General features: G+C 42.5%; 30 non-coding genes across 30 annotated transcripts; 15 read left to right on the plus strand and 15 right to left on the minus strand.

The window, feature by feature from the left end:
• Positions 1–496: 496 nt before the first annotated feature.
• Positions 497–569, minus strand: Trnak-uuu (transfer RNA lysine (anticodon UUU)). Its single transcript has one exon. It is a non-coding gene; the product is annotated as a tRNA-Lys (tRNA).
• Positions 570–1,053: 484 nt separating this feature from the next.
• On the plus strand, positions 1,054–1,127 carry Trnan-guu (transfer RNA asparagine (anticodon GUU)). Its single transcript has one exon. It is a non-coding gene; the product is annotated as a tRNA-Asn (tRNA).
• A 570-nt stretch (positions 1,128–1,697) lies between these two features.
• Trnak-uuu (transfer RNA lysine (anticodon UUU)) lies at positions 1,698–1,770 on the minus strand. Its single transcript has one exon. It is a non-coding gene; the product is annotated as a tRNA-Lys (tRNA).
• Positions 1,771–2,253: 483 nt separating this feature from the next.
• On the plus strand, positions 2,254–2,327 carry Trnan-guu (transfer RNA asparagine (anticodon GUU)). The gene has a single exon. It is a non-coding gene; the product is annotated as a tRNA-Asn (tRNA).
• A 570-nt stretch (positions 2,328–2,897) lies between these two features.
• Trnak-uuu (transfer RNA lysine (anticodon UUU)) lies at positions 2,898–2,970 on the minus strand. The gene has a single exon. It is a non-coding gene; the product is annotated as a tRNA-Lys (tRNA).
• Positions 2,971–3,454: 484 nt separating this feature from the next.
• On the plus strand, positions 3,455–3,528 carry Trnan-guu (transfer RNA asparagine (anticodon GUU)). The gene has a single exon. It is a non-coding gene; the product is annotated as a tRNA-Asn (tRNA).
• Positions 3,529–4,099: 571 nt separating this feature from the next.
• Trnak-uuu (transfer RNA lysine (anticodon UUU)) lies at positions 4,100–4,172 on the minus strand. Its single transcript has one exon. It is a non-coding gene; the product is annotated as a tRNA-Lys (tRNA).
• A 484-nt stretch (positions 4,173–4,656) lies between these two features.
• On the plus strand, positions 4,657–4,730 carry Trnan-guu (transfer RNA asparagine (anticodon GUU)). Its single transcript has one exon. It is a non-coding gene; the product is annotated as a tRNA-Asn (tRNA).
• Positions 4,731–5,301: 571 nt separating this feature from the next.
• Positions 5,302–5,374, minus strand: Trnak-uuu (transfer RNA lysine (anticodon UUU)). The gene has a single exon. It is a non-coding gene; the product is annotated as a tRNA-Lys (tRNA).
• Positions 5,375–5,857: 483 nt separating this feature from the next.
• On the plus strand, positions 5,858–5,931 carry Trnan-guu (transfer RNA asparagine (anticodon GUU)). The gene has a single exon. It is a non-coding gene; the product is annotated as a tRNA-Asn (tRNA).
• A 573-nt stretch (positions 5,932–6,504) lies between these two features.
• Trnak-uuu (transfer RNA lysine (anticodon UUU)) lies at positions 6,505–6,577 on the minus strand. Its single transcript has one exon. It is a non-coding gene; the product is annotated as a tRNA-Lys (tRNA).
• Positions 6,578–7,061: 484 nt separating this feature from the next.
• Trnan-guu (transfer RNA asparagine (anticodon GUU)) lies at positions 7,062–7,135 on the plus strand. Its single transcript has one exon. It is a non-coding gene; the product is annotated as a tRNA-Asn (tRNA).
• Positions 7,136–7,706: 571 nt separating this feature from the next.
• Positions 7,707–7,779, minus strand: Trnak-uuu (transfer RNA lysine (anticodon UUU)). The gene has a single exon. It is a non-coding gene; the product is annotated as a tRNA-Lys (tRNA).
• A 484-nt stretch (positions 7,780–8,263) lies between these two features.
• Trnan-guu (transfer RNA asparagine (anticodon GUU)) lies at positions 8,264–8,337 on the plus strand. Its single transcript has one exon. It is a non-coding gene; the product is annotated as a tRNA-Asn (tRNA).
• A 571-nt stretch (positions 8,338–8,908) lies between these two features.
• Trnak-uuu (transfer RNA lysine (anticodon UUU)) lies at positions 8,909–8,981 on the minus strand. The gene has a single exon. It is a non-coding gene; the product is annotated as a tRNA-Lys (tRNA).
• Positions 8,982–9,464: 483 nt separating this feature from the next.
• Positions 9,465–9,538, plus strand: Trnan-guu (transfer RNA asparagine (anticodon GUU)). Its single transcript has one exon. It is a non-coding gene; the product is annotated as a tRNA-Asn (tRNA).
• A 573-nt stretch (positions 9,539–10,111) lies between these two features.
• On the minus strand, positions 10,112–10,184 carry Trnak-uuu (transfer RNA lysine (anticodon UUU)). Its single transcript has one exon. It is a non-coding gene; the product is annotated as a tRNA-Lys (tRNA).
• A 483-nt stretch (positions 10,185–10,667) lies between these two features.
• Trnan-guu (transfer RNA asparagine (anticodon GUU)) lies at positions 10,668–10,741 on the plus strand. Its single transcript has one exon. It is a non-coding gene; the product is annotated as a tRNA-Asn (tRNA).
• A 571-nt stretch (positions 10,742–11,312) lies between these two features.
• Positions 11,313–11,385, minus strand: Trnak-uuu (transfer RNA lysine (anticodon UUU)). The gene has a single exon. It is a non-coding gene; the product is annotated as a tRNA-Lys (tRNA).
• A 484-nt stretch (positions 11,386–11,869) lies between these two features.
• Trnan-guu (transfer RNA asparagine (anticodon GUU)) lies at positions 11,870–11,943 on the plus strand. The gene has a single exon. It is a non-coding gene; the product is annotated as a tRNA-Asn (tRNA).
• A 571-nt stretch (positions 11,944–12,514) lies between these two features.
• On the minus strand, positions 12,515–12,587 carry Trnak-uuu (transfer RNA lysine (anticodon UUU)). The gene has a single exon. It is a non-coding gene; the product is annotated as a tRNA-Lys (tRNA).
• Positions 12,588–13,070: 483 nt separating this feature from the next.
• Positions 13,071–13,144, plus strand: Trnan-guu (transfer RNA asparagine (anticodon GUU)). The gene has a single exon. It is a non-coding gene; the product is annotated as a tRNA-Asn (tRNA).
• Positions 13,145–13,717: 573 nt separating this feature from the next.
• On the minus strand, positions 13,718–13,790 carry Trnak-uuu (transfer RNA lysine (anticodon UUU)). The gene has a single exon. It is a non-coding gene; the product is annotated as a tRNA-Lys (tRNA).
• A 483-nt stretch (positions 13,791–14,273) lies between these two features.
• Positions 14,274–14,347, plus strand: Trnan-guu (transfer RNA asparagine (anticodon GUU)). Its single transcript has one exon. It is a non-coding gene; the product is annotated as a tRNA-Asn (tRNA).
• Positions 14,348–14,920: 573 nt separating this feature from the next.
• On the minus strand, positions 14,921–14,993 carry Trnak-uuu (transfer RNA lysine (anticodon UUU)). The gene has a single exon. It is a non-coding gene; the product is annotated as a tRNA-Lys (tRNA).
• Positions 14,994–15,476: 483 nt separating this feature from the next.
• Trnan-guu (transfer RNA asparagine (anticodon GUU)) lies at positions 15,477–15,550 on the plus strand. The gene has a single exon. It is a non-coding gene; the product is annotated as a tRNA-Asn (tRNA).
• A 571-nt stretch (positions 15,551–16,121) lies between these two features.
• Trnak-uuu (transfer RNA lysine (anticodon UUU)) lies at positions 16,122–16,194 on the minus strand. Its single transcript has one exon. It is a non-coding gene; the product is annotated as a tRNA-Lys (tRNA).
• A 484-nt stretch (positions 16,195–16,678) lies between these two features.
• Positions 16,679–16,752, plus strand: Trnan-guu (transfer RNA asparagine (anticodon GUU)). Its single transcript has one exon. It is a non-coding gene; the product is annotated as a tRNA-Asn (tRNA).
• Positions 16,753–17,323: 571 nt separating this feature from the next.
• Positions 17,324–17,396, minus strand: Trnak-uuu (transfer RNA lysine (anticodon UUU)). The gene has a single exon. It is a non-coding gene; the product is annotated as a tRNA-Lys (tRNA).
• Positions 17,397–17,880: 484 nt separating this feature from the next.
• Positions 17,881–17,954, plus strand: Trnan-guu (transfer RNA asparagine (anticodon GUU)). The gene has a single exon. It is a non-coding gene; the product is annotated as a tRNA-Asn (tRNA).
• Positions 17,955–18,366: the final 412 nt, after the last annotated feature.

The raw sequence follows: 18,366 nt of genomic DNA on the forward strand, positions 1-18,366 counted from the left end.
CGAAAAATTCAAGAGAAATGAGTCATTGTTATGTTGATGCTACATGGTTATTCGATAAACGATGATATAAATTCAAATACAAACTAAGTGCGTGTCGTTCTAGTGTAGAGTCCTTTACTACACTTACAATACCGCACGACTGACTCCTGGGTACGGCCATTATGCTCAGTTTAAGGATGCAATAAGAACCTGCATTTAAATAATTATTAATGAAAATCTAAGCGACTAGCCGTTTTGTCTCAGTGTATCAGGCTTTGAGCAGCGTTGAAAACATCAATGCTTTCTGTGTCGCCCGCGCCTAGTAATGAAACCTCCAGGACACATTCCACTGTAATTGACAGAAGAATCAGTTCGACGAGAGAACAAAAAGTTGAGTAAAGCTTGGCAATAAAAGCCTGTCACTGTTTTGCGGTAGAGAGAACACATTCTTAAACTAACTTCAACAGAGGCAATTGCTGTTGCTTCGTAAAGAAAGCTAAAAAGGAAAACATAAAGTCGCCCGATAAGGGACTTGAACCCTTGACCCTCAGATTAAAAGTCTGATGCTCTACCGACTGAGCTAACCGGGCGGATTCTCGTAGGCATGCTCGAGGGTAATTGATCGAGATTTCGCCCATAGACGATGTGCGTGCGTGGTGTTTTGTTATGTCTCACTCACGAACACGTGACTGAGAAAGGAATTTTATGCAATGTCGTGATGCGAGTTTCCGACATTCAACAAGGTACCGGAGCAGCTCGTCGCTAAGTGACTATTTTTGGCCCCTTTTTGGTAATAACAACACATTTACCGAGTGCCCTCCCTTTAGATCAAACGTCGCTAGCTTATAGAGCTGCGTTTCGTTCCGTTTGTAGGGACATTGAGATTCAAAGTGTTAGGTATAATCTTGTCGCTATCTTGATCCATAACACTAAATATCATACGCCGTCAATAACATTAGCCTTTGACTTGGACGACACCTGTACTTAAAACGCAGAGACCAACACGATACAGTTATGCATTAGGTAGGCGTACACGGCAATATACCACTAATGAAGGGCTACTTAGGCTCAGTGGTCTCTGTGGCGCAATCGGTTAGCGCGTTCGGCTGTTAACCGAAAGGTTGGTGGTTCAAGCCCACCCAGGGACGCTCATGTTATTTTTTTTCATTGTTAAAAACAAATCAGAGGTGATAATGCAGGGCGTCAGTGGTTTGCTCATCTTCGAAAAATTCAAGAGAAATGAGTCATTGTTATGTTGATGCTACATGGTTATTCGATAAACGATGATATAAATTCAAATACAAACTAAGTGCGTGTCGTTCTAGTGTAGAGTCCTTTACTACACTTACAATACCGCACGACTGACTCCTGGGTACGGCCATTATGCTCAGTTTAAGGATGCAATAAGAACCTGCATTTAAATAATCATTAATGAAAATCTAAGCGACTAGCCGTTTTGTCTCAGTGTATCAGGCTTTGTGCAGCGTTGAAAACATCAATGCTTTCTGTCTCGTCCGCGCCGAGTAATGAAACCTCCAGGACACATTCCACTGTAATTGACAGAAGAATCAGTTCGACGAGAGAACAAAAAGTTGAGTAAAGCTTGGCAATAAAAGCCTGTCACTGTTTTGCAGTAGAGAGAACACATTCTCAAACTAACTCCAACAGAGGCAATTGCTGATGCTTCGTAAAGAAAGCTAAAAAGGAAAACATAAAGTCGCCCGATAAGGGACTTGAACCCTTGACCCTCAGATTAAAAGTCTGATGCTCTACCGACTGAGCTAACCGGGCGGATTCTCGTAGGCATGCTCGAGGGTAATTGATCGAGATTTCGCCCATAGACGATGTGCGTGCGTGGTGTTTTGTTATGTCTCACTCACGAACACGTGACTGAGAAAGGAATTTTATGCAATGTCGTGATGCGAGTTTCCGACATTCAACAAGGTACCGGAGCAGCTCGTCGCTAAGTGACTATTTTTGGCCCCTTTTTGGTAATAACAACACATTTACCGAGTGCCCTCCCTTTAGATCAAACGTCGCTAGCTTATAGAGCTGCGATTCGTTCCGTTTGTAGGGACATTGAGATTCAAAGTGTTAGGTATAATCTTGTCGCTATCTTGATCCATAACACTAAATATCATACGCCGTCAATAACATTAGCCTTTGACTTGGACGACACCTGTACTTAAAACGCAGAGACCAACACGATACAGTTATGCATTAGGTAGGCGTACACGGCAATATACCACTAATGAAGGGCTACTTAGCTCAGTGGTCTCTGTGGCGCAATCGGTTAGCGCGTTCGGCTGTTAACCGAAAGGTTGGTGGTTCAAGCCCACCCAGGGACGCTCATGTTATTTTTTTTCATTGTTAAAAACAAATCAGAGGTGATAATGCAGGGCGTCAGTGTTTTGCTCATCTTCGAAAAATTCAAGAGAAATGAGTCATTGTTATGTTGATGCTACATGGTTATTCGATAAACGATGATATAAATTCAAATACAAACTAAGTGCGTGTCGTTCTAGTGTAGAGTCCTTTACTACACTTACAATACCGCACGACTGACTCCTGGGTACGGCCATTATGCTCAGTTTAAGGATGCAATAAGAACCTGCATTTAAATAATTATTAATGAAAATCTAAGCGACTAGCCGTTTTGTCTCAGTGTATCAGGCTTTGTGCAGCGTTGAAAACATCAATGCTTTCTGTCTCGTCCGCGCCGAGTAATGAAACCTCCAGGACACATTCCACTGTAATTGACAGAAGAATCAGTTCGACGAGAGAACAAAAAGTTGAGTAAAGCTTGGCAATAAAAGCCTGTCACTGTTTTGCGGTGGAGAGAACACATTCTTAAACTAACTTCAACAGAGGCAATTGATGTTGCTTCGTAAAGAAAGCTAAAAAGGAAAAAATAAAATCGCCCGATAAGGGACTTGAACCCTTGACCCTCAGATTAAAAGTCTGATGCTCTACCGACTGAGCTAACCGGGCGGATGCTCGTAGGCATGCTCGAGGGTAATTGATCGAGATTTCGCCCATAGACGATGTGTGTGCGTGGTGTTTTGTTATGTCTCACTCACGAACACGTGACTGAGAAAGGAATTTTATGCAATGTCGTGAGGCGAGTTGCCGACATTCAACAAGGTGCCGGAGCAGCTCGTCGCTAAGTGACTATTTTCGGCCCCTTTTTGGTAATAACAACACATTTACCGAGTGCCCTCCCTTTAGATCAAACGTCGCTAGCTTATAGAGCTGCGTTTCGTTCCGTTTGTAGGGACATTGAGATTCAAAGTGTTAGGTATAATCTTGTTGCTATCTTGATCCATAACACTAAATATCATACGCCGTCAATAACATTAGCCTTTGACTTGGACGACACCTGTACTTAAAACGCAGAGACCAACACGATACAGTTATGCATTAGGTAGGCGTACACGGCAATATACCACTAATGAAGGGCTACTTAGGCTCAGTGGTCTCTGTGGCGCAATCGGTTAGCGCGTTCGGCTGTTAACCGAAAGGTTGGTGGTTCAAGCCCACCCTGGGACGCTCATGTTATTTTTTTTTCATTGTTAAAAACAAATCAGAGGTGATAGTGCAGGGCATCAGTGTTTTGCTCATCTTCGAAAAATTCAAGAGAAATGAGTCATTGTTATGTTGATACTACATGGTTATTCGATAAACGATGATATAAATTCAAATACAAACTAAGAGCGTGTCGTTCTAGTGTAGAGTCCTTTACTACACTTACAATACCGCACGACTGACTCCTGGATGCGGCCATTATGCTCAGTTGAAGGATGCAATAAGAACCTGCATTTAAATAATCATTAATGAAAATCTAAGCGACTAGCCATTTTGTCTCAATGTATCAGGCTTTGAGCAGCGTTGAAAACATCAATGCTTTCTGTCTCGTCCGCGCCGAGTAATGAAACCTCCAGGACACATTCCACTGTAATTGACAGAAAAATCAGTTCGAGGAGAGAACAAAAAGTTGAGTAAAGCTTGGCAATGAAAGCCTGTCACTGTTTTGCGGTGGAGAGAACACATTCTTAAACTAACTTCAACAGAGGCAATTGATGTTGCTTCGTAAAGAAAGCTAAAAAGGAAAAAATAAAATCGCCCGATAAGGGACTTGAACCCTTGACCCTCAGATTAAAAGTCTGATGCTCTACCGACTGAGCTAACCGGGCGGATTCTCGTAGGCATGCTCGAGGGTAATTGATCGAGATTTCGCCCATAGACGATGTGTGTGCGTGGTGTTTTGTTATGTCTCACTCACGAACACGTGACTGAGAAAGGAATTTTATGCAATGTCGTGAGGCGAGTTGCCGACATTCAACAAGGTGCCGGAGCAGCTCGTCGCTAAGTGACTATTTTTGGCCCCTTTTTGGTAATAACAACACATTTACCGAGTGCCCTCCCTTTAGATCAAACGTCGCTAGCTTATAGAGCTGCGTTTCGTTCCGTTTGTAGGGACATTGAGATTCAAAGTGTTAGGTATAATCTTGTTGCTATCTTGATCCATAACACTAAATATCATACGCCGTCAATAACATTAGCCTTTGACTTGGACGACACCTGTACTTAAAACGCAGAGACCAACACGATACAGTTATGCATTAGGTAGGCGTACACGGCAATATACCACTAATGAAGGGCTACTTAGGCTCAGTGGTCTCTGTGGCGCAATCGGTTAGCGCGTTCGGCTGTTAACCGAAAGGTTGGTGGTTCAAGCCCACCCTGGGACGCTCATGTTATTTTTTTTTCATTGTTAAAAACAAATCAGAGGTGATAGTGCAGGGCATCAGTGTTTTGCTCATCTTCGAAAAATTCAAGAGAAATGAGTCATTGTTATGTTGATACTACATGGTTATTCGATAAACGATGATATAAATTCAAATACAAACTAAGAGCGTGTCGTTCTAGTGTAGAGTCCTTTACTACACTTACAATACCGCACGACTGACTCCTGGATGCGGCCATTATGCTCAGTTGAAGGATGCAATAAGAACCTGCATTTAAATAATCATTAATGAAAATCTAAGCGACTAGCCATTTTGTCTCAATGTATCAGGCTTTGAGCAGCGTTGAAAACATCAATGCTTTCTGTCTCGTCCGCGCCGAGTAATGAAACCTCCAGGACACATTCCACTGTAATTGACAGAAAAATCAGTTCGAGGAGAGAACAAAAAGTTGAGTAAAGCTTGGCAATGAAAGCCTGTCACTGTTTTGCGGTGGAGAGAACACATTCTTAAACTAACTTCAACAGAGGCAATTGATGTTGCTTCGTAAAGAAAGCTAAAAAGGAAAAAATAAAATCGCCCGATAAGGGACTTGAACCCTTGACCCTCAGATTAAAAGTCTGATGCTCTACCGACTGAGCTAACCGGGCGGATGCTCGTAGGCATGCTCGAGGGTAATTGATCGAGATTTCGCCCATAGACGATGTGTGTGCGTGGTGTTTTGTTATGTCTCACTCACGAACAAGTGACTGAGAAAGGAATTTTATGCAATGTCGTGAGGCGAGTTGCCGACATTCAACAAGGTGCCGGAGCAGCTCGTCGCTAAGTGACTATTTTTGGCCCCTTTTGGTAATAACAACACATTTACCGAGTGCCCTCCCTTTAGATCAAACGTCGCTAGCTTATAGAGCTGCGTTTCGTTCCGTTTGTAGGGACATTGAGATTCAAAGTGTTAGGTATAATCTTGTTGCTATCTTGATCCATAACACTAAATATCATACGCCGTCAATAACATTAGCCTTTGACTTGGACGACACCTGTACTTAAAACGCAGAGACCAACACGATACAGTTATGCATTAGGTAGGCGTACACGGCAATATACCACTAATGAAGGGCTACTTAGGCTCAGTGGTCTCTGTGGCGCAATCGGTTAGCGCGTTCGGCTGTTAACCGAAAGGTTGGTGGTTCAAGCCCACCCAGGGACGCTCATGTTATTTTTTTTTCATTGTTAAAAACAAATCAGAGGTGATAATGCAGGGCATCAGTGTTTTGCTCATCTTCGAAAAATTCAAGAGAAATGAGTCATTGTTATGTTGATACTACATGGTTATTCGATAAACGATGATATAAATTCAAATACAAACTAAGAGCGTGTCGTTCTAGTGTAGAGTCCTTTACTACACTTACAATACCGCACGACTGACTCCTGGATGCGGCCATTATGCTTAGTTTAAGGATGCAATAAGAACCCGCATTTAAATAATAATTAATGAAAATCTAAGCGACTAGCCATTTTGTCTCAATGTATCAGGCTTTGAGCAGCGTTGAAAACATCAATGCTTTCTGTCTTGTCCGCGCCGAGTAATGAAACCTCCAGGACACATTCCACTGTAATTGACAGAAGAATCAGTTCGACGAGAGAACAAAAAGTTGAGTAAAGCTTGGCAATAAAAGCCTGTCACTGTTTTGCGGTAGAGAGAACACATTCTTAAACTAACTTCAACAGAGGCAATTGCTGTTGATTCGTAAAGAAAGCTAAAAAAGTAAAAACATAAAGTCGCCCGATAAGGGACTTGAACCCTTGACCCTCAGATTAAAAGTCTGATGCTCTACCGACTGAGCTAACCGGGCGGATTCTCGTAGGTATGCTCGAGGGTAATTGATCGAGATTTCGCCCATAGACGATGTGTGTGCGTGGTGTTTTGTTATGTCTCACTCACGAACACGTGACTGAGAAAGGAATTTTATGCAATGTCGTGAGGTGAGTTGCCGACATTCAACAAGGTGCCGGAGCAGCTCGTCGCTAAGTGACTATTTTTGGCCCCTTTTTGGTAATAACAACACATTTACCGAGTGCCCTCCCTTTAGATCAAACGTCGCTAGCTTATAGAGCTGCGTTTCGTTCCGTTTGTAGGGACATTGAGATTCAAAGTGTTAGGTATAATCTTGTTGCTATCTTGATCCATAACACTAAATATCATACGCCGTCAATAACATTAGCCTTTGACTTGGACGACACCTGTACTTAAAACGCAGAGACCAACACGATACAGTTATGCATTAGGTAGGCGTACACGGCAATATACCACTAATGAAGGGCTACTTAGGCTCAGTGGTCTCTGTGGCGCAATCGGTTAGCGCGTTCGGCTGTTAACCGAAAGGTTGGTGGTTCAAGCCCACCCTGGGACGCTCATGTTATTTTTTTTTCATTGTTAAAAACAAATCAGAGGTGATAGTGCAGGGCATCAGTGTTTTGCTCATCTTCGAAAAATTCAAGAGAAATGAGTCATTGTTATGTTGATACTACATGGTTATTCGATAAACGATGATATAAATTCAAATACAAACTAAGAGCGTGTCGTTCTAGTGTAGAGTCCTTTACTACACTTACAATACCGCACGACTGACTCCTGGATGCGGCCATTATGCTCAGTTGAAGGATGCAATAAGAACCTGCATTTAAATAATCATTAATGAAAATCTAAGCGACTAGCCATTTTGTCTCAATGTATCAGGCTTTGAGCAGCGTTGAAAACATCAATGCTTTCTGTCTCGTCCGCGCCGAGTAATGAAACCTCCAGGACACATTCCACTGTAATTGACAGAAAAATCAGTTCGAGGAGAGAACAAAAAGTTGAGTAAAGCTTGGCAATGAAAGCCTGTCACTGTTTTGCGGTGGAGAGAACACATTCTTAAACTAACTTCAACAGAGGCAATTGATGTTGCTTCGTAAAGAAAGCTAAAAAGGAAAAAATAAAATCGCCCGATAAGGGACTTGAACCCTTGACCCTCAGATTAAAAGTCTGATGCTCTACCGACTGAGCTAACCGGGCGGATTCTCGTAGGCATGCTCGAGGGTAATTGATCGAGATTTCGCCCATAGACGATGTGTGTGCGTGGTGTTTTGTTATGTCTCACTCACGAACACGTGACTGAGAAAGGAATTTTATGCAATGTCGTGAGGCGAGTTGCCGACATTCAACAAGGTGCCGGAGCAGCTCGTCGCTAAGTGACTATTTTTGGCCCCTTTTTGGTAATAACAACACATTTACCGAGTGCCCTCCCTTTAGATCAAACGTCGCTAGCTTATAGAGCTGCGTTTCGTTCCGTTTGTAGGGACATTGAGATTCAAAGTGTTAGGTATAATCTTGTTGCTATCTTGATCCATAACACTAAATATCATACGCCGTCAATAACATTAGCCTTTGACTTGGACGACACCTGTACTTAAAACGCAGAGACCAACACGATACAGTTATGCATTAGGTAGGCGTACACGGCAATATACCACTAATGAAGGGCTACTTAGGCTCAGTGGTCTCTGTGGCGCAATCGGTTAGCGCGTTCGGCTGTTAACCGAAAGGTTGGTGGTTCAAGCCCACCCTGGGACGCTCATGTTATTTTTTTTTCATTGTTAAAAACAAATCAGAGGTGATAGTGCAGGGCATCAGTGTTTTGCTCATCTTCGAAAAATTCAAGAGAAATGAGTCATTGTTATGTTGATACTACATGGTTATTCGATAAACGATGATATAAATTCAAATACAAACTAAGAGCGTGTCGTTCTAGTGTAGAGTCCTTTACTACACTTACAATACCGCACGACTGACTCCTGGATGCGGCCATTATGCTCAGTTTAAGGATGCAATAAGAACCTGCATTTAAATAATCATTAATGAAAATCTAAGCGACTAGCCATTTTGTCTCAATGTATCAGGCTTTGAGCAGCGTTGAAAACATCAATGCTTTCTGTCTCGTCCGCGCCGAGTAATGAAACCTCCAGGACACATTCCACTGTAATTGACAGAAAAATCAGTTCGAGGAGACAACAAAAAGTTGAGTAAAGCTTGGCAATGAAAGCCTGTCACTGTTTTGCGGTGGAGAGAACACATTCTTAAACTAACTTCAACAGAGGCAATTGATGTTGCTTCGTAAAGAAAGCTAAAAAGGAAAAAATAAAATCGCCCGATAAGGGACTTGAACCCTTGACCCTCAGATTAAAAGTCTGATGCTCTACCGACTGAGCTAACCGGGCGGATGCTCGTAGGCATGCTCGAGGGTAATTGATCGAGATTTCGCCCATAGACGATGTGTGTGCGTGGTGTTTTGTTATGTCTCACTCACGAACACGTGACTGAGAAAGGAATTTTATGCAATGTCGTGAGGCGAGTTGCCGACATTCAACAAGGTGCCGGAGCAGCTCGTCGCTAAGTGACTATTTTTGGCCCCTTTTGGTAATAACAACACATTTACCGAGTGCCCTCCCTTTAGATCAAACGTCGCTAGCTTATAGAGCTGCGTTTCGTTCCGTTTGTAGGGACATTGAGATTCAAAGTGTTAGGTATAATCTTGTTGCTATCTTGATCCATAACACTAAATATCATACGCCGTCAATAACATTAGCCTTTGACTTGGACGACACCTGTACTTAAAACGCAGAGACCAACACGATACAGTTATGCATTAGGTAGGCGTACACGGCAATATACCACTAATGAAGGGCTACTTAGGCTCAGTGGTCTCTGTGGCGCAATCGGTTAGCGCGTTCGGCTGTTAACCGAAAGGTTGGTGGTTCAAGCCCACCCAGGGACGCTCATGTTATTTTTTTTTCATTGTTAAAAACAAATCAGAGGTGATAATGCAGGGCATCAGTGTTTTGCTCATCTTCGAAAAATTCAAGAGAAATGAGTCATTGTTATGTTGATACTACATGGTTATTCGATAAACGATGATATAAATTCAAATACAAACTAAGAGCGTGTCGTTCTAGTGTAGAGTCCTTTACTACACTTACAATACCGCACGACTGACTCCTGGATGCGGCCATTATGCTCAGTTTAAGGATGCAATAAGAACCTGCATTTAAATAATCATTAATGAAAATCTAAGCGACTAGCCATTTTGTCTCAATGTATCAGGCTTTGAGCAGCGCTGAAAACATCAATGCTTTCTGTCTTGTCCGCGCCGAGTAATGAAACCTCCAGGACACATTCCACTGTAATTGACAGAAGAATCAGTTCGACGAGAGAACAAAAAGTTGAGTAAAGCTTGGCAATAAAAGCCTGTCACTGTTTTGCGGTAGAGAGAACACATTCTTAAACTAACTTCAACAGAGGCAATTGCTGTTGATTCGTAAAGAAAGCTAAAAAAGTAAAAACATAAAGTCGCCCGATAAGGGACTTGAACCCTTGACCCTCAGATTAAAAGTCTGATGCTCTACCGACTGAGCTAACCGGGCGGATTCTCGTAGGTATGCTCGAGGGTAATTGATCGAGATTTCGCCCATAGACGATGTGTGTGCGTGGTGTTTTGTTATGTCTCACTCACGAACACGTGACTGAGAAAGGAATTTTATGCAATGTCGTGAGGCGAGTTGCCGACATTCAACAAGGTGCCGGAGCAGCTCGTCGCTAAGTGACTATTTTTGGCCCCTTTTGGTAATAACAACACATTTACCGAGTGCCCTCCCTTTAGATCAAACGTCGCTAGCTTATAGAGCTGCGTTTCGTTCCGTTTGTAGGGACATTGAGATTCAAAGTGTTAGGTATAATCTTGTTGCTATCTTGATCCATAACACTAAATATCATACGCCGTCAATAACATTAGCCTTTGACTTGGACGACACCTGTACTTAAAACGCAGAGACCAACACGATACAGTTATGCATTAGGTAGGCGTACACGGCAATATACCACTAATGAAGGGCTACTTAGGCTCAGTGGTCTCTGTGGCGCAATCGGTTAGCGCGTTCGGCTGTTAACCGAAAGGTTGGTGGTTCAAGCCCACCCTGGGACGCTCATGTTATTTTTTTTTCATTGTTAAAAACAAATCAGAGGTGATAGTGCAGGGCATCAGTGTTTTGCTCATCTTCGAAAAATTCAAGAGAAATGAGTCATTGTTATGTTGATACTACATGGTTATTCGATAAACGATGATATAAATTCAAATACAAACTAAGAGCGTGTCGTTCTAGTGTAGAGTCCTTTACTACACTTACAATACCGCACGACTGACTCCTGGATGCGGCCATTATGCTCAGTTGAAGGATGCAATAAGAACCTGCATTTAAATAATCATTAATGAAAATCTAAGCGACTAGCCATTTTGTCTCAATGTATCAGGCTTTGAGCAGCGTTGAAAACATCAATGCTTTCTGTCTCGTCCGCGCCGAGTAATGAAACCTCCAGGACACATTCCACTGTAATTGACAGAAAAATCAGTTCGAGGAGAGAACAAAAAGTTGAGTAAAGCTTGGCAATGAAAGCCTGTCACTGTTTTGCGGTGGAGAGAACACATTCTTAAACTAACTTCAACAGAGGCAATTGATGTTGCTTCGTAAAGAAAGCTAAAAAGGAAAAAATAAAATCGCCCGATAAGGGACTTGAACCCTTGACCCTCAGATTAAAAGTCTGATGCTCTACCGACTGAGCTAACCGGGCGGATTCTCGTAGGCATGCTCGAGGGTAATTGATCGAGATTTCGCCCATAGACGATGTGTGTGCGTGGTGTTTTGTTATGTCTCACTCACGAACACGTGACTGAGAAAGGAATTTTATGCAATGTCGTGAGGCGAGTTGCCGACATTCAACAAGGTGCCGGAGCAGCTCGTCGCTAAGTGACTATTTTTGGCCACTTTTTGGTAATAACAACACATTTACCGAGTGCCCTCCCTTTAGATCAAACGTCGCTAGCTTATAGAGCTGCGTTTCGTTCCGTTTGTAGGGACATTGAGATTCAAAGTGTTAGGTATAATCTTGTTGCTATCTTGATCCATAACACTAAATATCATACGCCGTCAATAACATTAGCCTTTGACTTGGACGACACCTGTACTTAAAACGCAGAGACCAACACGATACAGTTATGCATTAGGTAGGCGTACACGGCAATATACCACTAATGAAGGGCTACTTAGGCTCAGTGGTCTCTGTGGCGCAATCGGTTAGCGCGTTCGGCTGTTAACCGAAAGGTTGGTGGTTCAAGCCCACCCTGGGACGCTCATGTTATTTTTTTTTCATTGTTAAAAACAAATCAGAGGTGATAGTGCAGGGCATCAGTGTTTTGCTCATCTTCGAAAAATTCAAGAGAAATGAGTCATTGTTATGTTGATACTACATGGTTATTCGATAAACGATGATATAAATTCAAATACAAACTAAGAGCGTGTCGTTCTAGTGTAGAGTCCTTTACTACACTTACAATACCGCACGACTGACTCCTGGATGCGGCCATTATGCTCAGTTGAAGGATGCAATAAGAACCTGCATTTAAATAATCATTAATGAAAATCTAAGCGACTAGCCATTTTGTCTCAATGTATCAGGCTTTGAGCAGCGTTGAAAACATCAATGCTTTCTGTCTCGTCCGCGCCGAGTAATGAAACCTCCAGGACACATTCCACTGTAATTGACAGAAAAATCAGTTCGAGGAGACAACAAAAAGTTGAGTAAAGCTTGGCAATGAAAGCCTGTCACTGTTTTGCGGTGGAGAGAACACATTCTTAAACTAACTTCAACAGAGGCAATTGATGTTGCTTCGTAAAGAAAGCTAAAAAGGAAAAAATAAAATCGCCCGATAAGGGACTTGAACCCTTGACCCTCAGATTAAAAGTCTGATGCTCTACCGACTGAGCTAACCGGGCGGATGCTCGTAGGCATGCTCGAGGGTAATTGATCGAGATTTCGCCCATAGACGATGTGTGTGCGTGGTGTTTTGTTATGTCTCACTCACGAACACGTGACTGAGAAAGGAATTTTATGCAATGTCGTGAGGCGAGTTGCCGACATTCAACAAGGTGCCGGAGCAGCTCGTTGCTAAGTGACTATTTTTGGCCCCTTTTGGTAATAACAACACATTTACCGAGTGCCCTCCCTTTAGATCAAACGTCGCTAGCTTATAGAGCTGCGTTTCGTTCCGTTTGTAGGGACATTGAGATTCAAAGTGTTAGGTATAATCTTGTTGCTATCTTGATCCATAACACTAAATATCATACGCCGTCAATAACATTAGCCTTTGACTTGGACGACACCTGTACTTAAAACGCAGAGACCAACACGATACAGTTATGCATTAGGTAGGCGTACACGGCAATATACCACTAATGAAGGGCTACTTAGGCTCAGTGGTCTCTGTGGCGCAATCGGTTAGCGCGTTCGGCTGTTAACCGAAAGGTTGGTGGTTCAAGCCCACCCAGGGACGCTCATGTTATTTTTTTTTCATTGTTAAAAACAAATCAGAGGTGATAATGCAGGGCATCAGTGTTTTGCTCATCTTCGAAAAATTCAAGAGAAATGAGTCATTGTTATGTTGATACTACATGGTTATTCGATAAACGATGATATAAATTCAAATACAAACTAAGAGCGTGTCGTTCTAGTGTAGAGTCCTTTACTACACTTACAATACCGCACGACTGACTCCTGGATGCGGCCATTATGCTCAGTTTAAGGATGCAATAAGAACCTGCATTTAAATAATCATTAATGAAAATCTAAGCGACTAGCCATTTTGTCTCAATGTATCAGGCTTTGAGCAGCGCTGAAAACATCAATGCTTTCTGTCTTGTCCGCGCCGAGTAATGAAACCTCCAGGACACATTCCACTGTAATTGACAGAAGAATCAGTTCGACGAGAGAACAAAAAGTTGAGTAAAGCTTGGCAATAAAAGCCTGTCACTGTTTTGCGGTAGAGAGAACACATTCTTAAACTAACTTCAACAGAGGCAATTGCTGTTGATTCGTAAAGAAAGCTAAAAAAGTAAAAACATAAAGTCGCCCGATAAGGGACTTGAACCCTTGACCCTCAGATTAAAAGTCTGATGCTCTACCGACTGAGCTAACCGGGCGGATTCTCGTAGGTATGCTCGAGGGTAATTGATCGAGATTTCGCCCATAGACGATGTGTGTGCGTGGTGTTTTGTTATGTCTCACTCACGAACACGTGACTGAGAAAGGAATTTTATGCAATGTCGTGAGGCGAGTTGCCGACATTCAACAAGGTGCCGGAGCAGCTCGTCGCTAAGTGACTATTTTTGGCCCCTTTTGGTAATAACAACACATTTACCGAGTGCCCTCCCTTTAGATCAAACGTCGCTAGCTTATAGAGCTGCGTTTCGTTCCGTTTGTAGGGACATTGAGATTCAAAGTGTTAGGTATAATCTTGTTGCTATCTTGATCCATAACACTAAATATCATACGCCGTCAATAACATTAGCCTTTGACTTGGACGACACCTGTACTTAAAACGCAGAGACCAACACGATACAGTTATGCATTAGGTAGGCGTACACGGCAATATACCACTAATGAAGGGCTACTTAGGCTCAGTGGTCTCTGTGGCGCAATCGGTTAGCGCGTTCGGCTGTTAACCGAAAGGTTGGTGGTTCAAGCCCACCCAGGGACGCTCATGTTATTTTTTTTTCATTGTTAAAAACAAATCAGAGGTGATAATGCAGGGCATCAGTGTTTTGCTCATCTTCGAAAAATTCAAGAGAAATGAGTCATTGTTATGTTGATACTACATGGTTATTCGATAAACGATGATATAAATTCAAATACAAACTAAGAGCGTGTCGTTCTAGTGTAGAGTCCTTTACTACACTTACAATACCGCACGACTGACTCCTGGATGCGGCCATTATGCTCAGTTTAAGGATGCAATAAGAACCTGCATTTAAATAATCATTAATGAAAATCTAAGCGACTAGCCATTTTGTCTCAATGTATCAGGCTTTGAGCAGCGCTGAAAACATCAATGCTTTCTGTCTTGTCCGCGCCGAGTAATGAAACCTCCAGGACACATTCCACTGTAATTGACAGAAGAATCAGTTCGACGAGAGAACAAAAAGTTGAGTAAAGCTTGGCAATAAAAGCCTGTCACTGTTTTGCGGTAGAGAGAACACATTCTTAAACTAACTTCAACAGAGGCAATTGCTGTTGATTCGTAAAGAAAGCTAAAAAAGTAAAAACATAAAGTCGCCCGATAAGGGACTTGAACCCTTGACCCTCAGATTAAAAGTCTGATGCTCTACCGACTGAGCTAACCGGGCGGATTCTCGTAGGTATGCTCGAGGGTAATTGATCGAGATTTCGCCCATAGACGATGTGTGTGCGTGGTGTTTTGTTATGTCTCACTCACGAACACGTGACTGAGAAAGGAATTTTATGCAATGTCGTGAGGCGAGTTGCCGACATTCAACAAGGTGCCGGAGCAGCTCGTCGCTAAGTGACTATTTTTGGCCCCTTTTGGTAATAACAACACATTTACCGAGTGCCCTCCCTTTAGATCAAACGTCGCTAGCTTATAGAGCTGCGTTTCGTTCCGTTTGTAGGGACATTGAGATTCAAAGTGTTAGGTATAATCTTGTTGCTATCTTGATCCATAACACTAAATATCATACGCCGTCAATAACATTAGCCTTTGACTTGGACGACACCTGTACTTAAAACGCAGAGACCAACACGATACAGTTATGCATTAGGTAGGCGTACACGGCAATATACCACTAATGAAGGGCTACTTAGGCTCAGTGGTCTCTGTGGCGCAATCGGTTAGCGCGTTCGGCTGTTAACCGAAAGGTTGGTGGTTCAAGCCCACCCTGGGACGCTCATGTTATTTTTTTTTCATTGTTAAAAACAAATCAGAGGTGATAGTGCAGGGCATCAGTGTTTTGCTCATCTTCGAAAAATTCAAGAGAAATGAGTCATTGTTATGTTGATACTACATGGTTATTCGATAAACGATGATATAAATTCAAATACAAACTAAGAGCGTGTCGTTCTAGTGTAGAGTCCTTTACTACACTTACAATACCGCACGACTGACTCCTGGATGCGGCCATTATGCTCAGTTGAAGGATGCAATAAGAACCTGCATTTAAATAATCATTAATGAAAATCTAAGCGACTAGCCATTTTGTCTCAATGTATCAGGCTTTGAGCAGCGTTGAAAACATCAATGCTTTCTGTCTCGTCCGCGCCGAGTAATGAAACCTCCAGGACACATTCCACTGTAATTGACAGAAAAATCAGTTCGAGGAGAGAACAAAAAGTTGAGTAAAGCTTGGCAATGAAAGCCTGTCACTGTTTTGCGGTGGAGAGAACACATTCTTAAACTAACTTCAACAGAGGCAATTGATGTTGCTTCGTAAAGAAAGCTAAAAAGGAAAAAATAAAATCGCCCGATAAGGGACTTGAACCCTTGACCCTCAGATTAAAAGTCTGATGCTCTACCGACTGAGCTAACCGGGCGGATGCTCGTAGGCATGCTCGAGGGTAATTGATCGAGATTTCGCCCATAGACGATGTGTGTGCGTGGTGTTTTGTTATGTCTCACTCACGAACACGTGACTGAGAAAGGAATTTTATGCAATGTCGTGAGGCGAGTTGCCGACATTCAACAAGGTGCCGGAGCAGCTCGTCGCTAAGTGACTATTTTTGGCCCCTTTTTGGTAATAACAACACATTTACCGAGTGCCCTCCCTTTAGATCAAACGTCGCTAGCTTATAGAGCTGCGTTTCGTTCCGTTTGTAGGGACATTGAGATTCAAAGTGTTAGGTATAATCTTGTCGCTATCTTGATCCATAACACTAAATATCATACGCCGTCAATAACATTAGCCTTTGACTTGGACGGTACCTGTACTTAAAACGCAGAGACCAACACGATACAGTTATGCATTAGGTAGGCGTACACGGCAATATACCACTAATGAAGGGCTACTTAGGCTCAGTGGTCTCTGTGGCGCAATCGGTTAGCGCGTTCGGCTGTTAACCGAAAGGTTGGTGGTTCAAGCCCACCCTGGGACGCTCATGTTATTTTTTTTTCATTGTTAAAAACAAATCAGAGGTGATAGTGCAGGGCATCAGTGTTTTGCTCATCTTCGAAAAATTCAAGAGAAATGAGTCATTGTTATGTTGATACTACATGGTTATTCGATAAACGATGATATAAATTCAAATACAAACTAAGAGCGTGTCGTTCTAGTGTAGAGTCCTTTACTACACTTACAATACCGCACGACTGACTCCTGGATGCGGCCATTATGCTCAGTTGAAGGATGCAATAAGAACCTGCATTTAAATAATCATTAATGAAAATCTAAGCGACTAGCCATTTTGTCTCAATGTATCAGGCTTTGAGCAGCGTTGAAAACATCAATGCTTTCTGTCTCGTCCGCGCCGAGTAATGAAACCTCCAGGACACATTCCACTGTAATTGACAGAAAAATCAGTTCGAGGAGAGAACAAAAAGTTGAGTAAAGCTTGGCAATGAAAGCCTGTCACTGTTTTGCGGTAGAGAGAACACATTCTTAAACTAACTTCAACAGAGGCAATTGATGTTGCTTCGTAAAGAAAGCTAAAAAGGAAAAAATAAAATCGCCCGATAAGGGACTTGAACCCTTGACCCTCAGATTAAAAGTCTGATGCTCTACCGACTGAGCTAACCGGGCGGATGCTCGTAGGCATGCTCGAGGGTAATTGATCGAGATTTCGCCCATAGACGATGTGTGTGCGTGGTGTTTTGTTATGTCTCACTCACGAACACGTGACTGAGAAAGGAATTTTATGCAATGTCGTGAGGCGAGTTGCCGACATTCAACAAGGTGCCGGAGCAGCTCGTCGCTAAGTGACTATTTTTGGCCCCTTTTTGGTAATAACAACACATTTACCGAGTGCCCTCCCTTTAGATCAAACGTCGCTAGCTTATAGAGCTGCGTTTCGTTCCGTTTGTAGGGACATTGAGATTCAAAGTGTTAGGTATAATCTTGTTGCTATCTTGATCCATAACACTAAATATCATACGCCGTCAATAACATTAGCCTTTGACTTGGACGACACCTGTACTTAAAACGCAGAGACCAACACGATACAGTTATGCATTAGGTAGGCGTACACGGCAATATACCACTAATGAAGGGCTACTTAGGCTCAGTGGTCTCTGTGGCGCAATCGGTTAGCGCGTTCGGCTGTTAACCGAAAGGTTGGTGGTTCAAGCCCACCCAGGGACGCTCATGTTATTTTTTTTTCATTGTTAAAAACAAATCAGAGGTGATAATGCAGGGCATCAGTGTTTTGCTCATCTTCGAAAAATTCAAGAGAAATGAGTCATTGTTATGTTGATACTACATGGTTATTCGATAAACGATGATATAAATTCAAATACAAACTAAGAGCGTGTCGTTCTAGTGTAGAGTCCTTTACTACACTTACAATACCGCACGACTGACTCCTGGATGCGGCCATTATGCTCAGTTTAAGGATGCAATAAGAACCCGCATTTAAATAATAATTAATGAAAATCTAAGCGACTAGCCATTTTGTCTCAATGTATCAGGCTTTGAGCAGCGTTGAAAACATCAATGCTTTCTGTCTTGTCCGCGCCGAGTAATGAAACCTCCAGGACACATTCCACTGTAATTG

Source organism: Physella acuta, unplaced genomic scaffold (assembly GCF_028476545.2).
Source record: "Physella acuta isolate Inbredline_101_S28 unplaced genomic scaffold, ASM2847654v3 ptg000813l, whole genome shotgun sequence".
Classification (NCBI taxonomy): domain Eukaryota; kingdom Metazoa; phylum Mollusca; class Gastropoda; family Physidae; genus Physella; species Physella acuta.